The following is a 3,123-nucleotide window of genomic DNA, read 5'->3' as shown; positions in this document are numbered from 1 at the left end:
CAGTCCTACTTTAGGCATGTGACTGTCTTTTTTTATCGTGTCCAAAGAGAATACTGCTCCTCTTAACTTCAAGAAAATATAGTACTTAGTTAATCTTTCCAAATCTGGTCCATTTAAAAGCAATATTGGCCACTTTCTACTTTCTGAGATAGACTGGTGATTTCATGTATTTATCTTGCCATTTCTCTTTCTCTCTCTCTCTCTCTCTCTCTCTCTCTCTTCTCTTTCTGTGTGTATCTCAACACAATATACACAACTACACACACTGGTTAGTTTTTTGTTTTTCAATTAAATACTGTGAAAATTCTAGAAGCAAAGATTTTGCATATAAAAAAATAGTTGCATTAACAAGTGTAAGTGTGGCCTCTCCAGTGGCTATTGAAAACCCAGGTTAAACACATTCAATTCCACATTAAATTTTATAAAACACTGTATCACAGCAAAAACCTACAGTATTCCATGAGCACTTTTGCCTGGCATTTTTCCTTCTCTATCTTTCTTGTTTACCCTGAACAGTATCTACTTTTTTACTTTTATTTTTTCTGCTGGTGATGGACTGTATTATTTAGGGAGCACACCTTCATTGAGCTCACCAAAGAATTAACTTTTTAGAAGATATCACTTGTATATTTTCCTCTGGATGAAAATTTAGCAAACTCCTCACACTACCAAAGAATGACAATGAGTTATATTTCAACACTCACATGATTAATTTTATACTCTCTGGCAGTTCCATAACACTTTTCTGGGCCTACCAATGTTTCTCCTGGAAGCTGTTGATGAGTAGTACTCCCACTCTGTGCATTTATGGAGGTCATATTTGTTCCTTTACTGACAATTTCAAAGAAAGCATTTTAGCTGAGCCACACTCACAGATCCTTTACTTGAGTATGGGGTTTTGGTGCTATTAGGATTTGGCATGATAACTGACATGGCATTCAAAATTCTTCACCTTAATCATTCTACATATACAGTAGTAGCTTTCGCTTTACGTATTCCAAGTTTCTTTCTCTCGCACTAACACAAGAAGAGTACAGTCACAGTAGAGTAAGTCCTTGATTTATGAACATTCAATTGGGAACTTTCACAGATATGAATAGACCTCACGTTATGAGCATTCATAAATGCAAACAAATCACAGAAATAGCTCATTTGTCTGCTGGACAATGTCACAGTTGTGCGGTGGCATGCTAACTGTACGGTGCAATACTTACCTTCACTTAGCATTGTCTTCCTCCCTTCTTTTAAAATTTTTTGTTGTTTGTTTTTTAGTTTGATTTTTTTCTACTGTGTGATGTGTGTCTAGAGTGTGGTGTTTGCTTGGTTGTTGTGTTAACCCCTTTATTGTTATTTTTTTTGGGGGACAGGGAATACTTTATTCAAAATCCATCAGAGAAATGGACAGTTTGGGTCTGTGACAAAGCATTTATGTTTTAAAACATAGGTCAGTAATCGTATATGACAGCATACAATACTACATGTGAGTTAACTGATCAGACCACAACTTTTCAATGTTTAAAACAGAATAAGTTTCGCTGTAAAGGAAGCACCTTTGTGATATTTTTAGTATTCCTCTCCTTCCTCACCCTCTCCTTCAACAGAATCCACACCAACCTCCTCATAATCCTTCTCTAGGGCAGCCATGTCCTCCCAAGCCTCAGAAAACTACCCTTCCTCCATCCCCTCACCCACTTACCAGTGAACAAACACACGCTTGGCAAACATCAGATCAAACTTGTGGTCCAGGTGAGCCCAGGCTTCTGCAATGGTTGTGGTGTTGCCCAGCCTGCATGCAGCCCACTGTGCCTTAGCCAGGTCTCCGCCAGGCACCACAGTGGGAAGCTGGTAATTACCGCCTACCTTGAAGCCAATGGGACACCAGTCCACAAACTGGATGCTGCGCTTTGTCTCGATGGTGGTAATAGAAGCATCAACATCTTTGGGGACCACGTCAGCATGGTACAACACATGGCAAGGGTCACATTTCACCATCTGGTTGGCTGGCTCAAAACAAGCCTTGGCGATCTCTGCTATAGAAAACTGTTCTTGGTAGGCTTTCTCAGCAGAGGTGACAGGGGCATACGTAGCCAGAGGGAAGTCGATGTGGGACTAGGGCACCAAATTGGTCTGGAATTCTGTCAGATCAACATTCAGGCTCCATCAAATCTGAGGGAAGCAGTGATGGAGACACAATCTGGCTAATAAGGCAGTTCAGGTTAGTATAGACTGGGTGCTCAATATAGAGATTTCTCTGATAGATGTCACAGATGGCCTCATTGTCTACCATGAAGGCAATCAGAGTGTTCCTGGATGGTGTGGGTGGTAAGGATGAAGTTGTAGGGCTCAACTACAGCTGTGGAAACTTGGGGCACTGTGTAAATGGAGAACTCCAGCTTGGACCTCTTGCTGTAATTGACAGAGATGTTCCATCAGCAGAGAGGTGAACCCAGTGCCAGTTCCACCACCAAATCTGTGGAAAACCAAGAAGCCCTGTAGCCCTGTGTAATGGACAGCCAGTTTCCGAATTTGGCCCAAGACAAGGTCAATGATCTCCTTGTCGGTGGTGTAGTGCCCACAGGCATAGTTATTGGCAGTACCTTCCTTGCCTACAATGAGCTGCTTAGGGTTGAAGAGCTGGTGGTAGGTACCAGTGCTCACTTCATCAATGACTGTGGGTTTCAGGTCTGTAAACACTTCCCTGGGCATTTTTGACAGCACCTCCGAAGACGGTGTTGAAGGAGTCACCTCCTCCCCCAGTGGTTTTGTCACTTGGCATCTGGCTATTGGGCTGGATGCCGTGTTCCAGGAAATAGAAACCCCAGCAGGTATTGCCAGTCTGGACACCATCCTTTACAACATGGGTGGAGATGCACTCATGCATAGCTGCTGCTTCGTGGCTGCCTAGCAGATGGCAGAGAGGAGAGGAGAGGTGAGGAAAGGTTGCTGCTTCTCACAGCTCGACTCTTAGGCGGTGGATACAAGAGAACCTCTAGAGCTCTTTAATATCTCTCCACTGGTCGATAACAACTCTCCATTCCAGGGATCCTCTTAACCTCAAGATCCTATAATCAGCCAGGCATTTGTTGCTCACCTGTAATTTCAAATACTCAGATGATGAGACAG

At 42.7% G+C, this 3,123-nt stretch overlaps 1 pseudogene; it reads right to left on the bottom strand.

Moving 5' to 3' along the window:
* Positions 1-1,563: 1,563 nt before the first annotated feature.
* Positions 1,564-2,881, bottom strand: LOC104866131 (annotated as a pseudogene).
* Positions 2,882-3,123: the final 242 nt, after the last annotated feature.

Source organism: Fukomys damarensis, unplaced genomic scaffold (assembly GCF_012274545.1).
Source record: "Fukomys damarensis isolate Sample0158 unplaced genomic scaffold, DMR_v1.0_HiC HiC_scaffold_28, whole genome shotgun sequence".
NCBI classification, from domain to species: Eukaryota; Metazoa; Chordata; class Mammalia; order Rodentia; family Bathyergidae; genus Fukomys; species Fukomys damarensis.
This window is presented reverse-complemented; position numbering and strand designations above follow the sequence as displayed.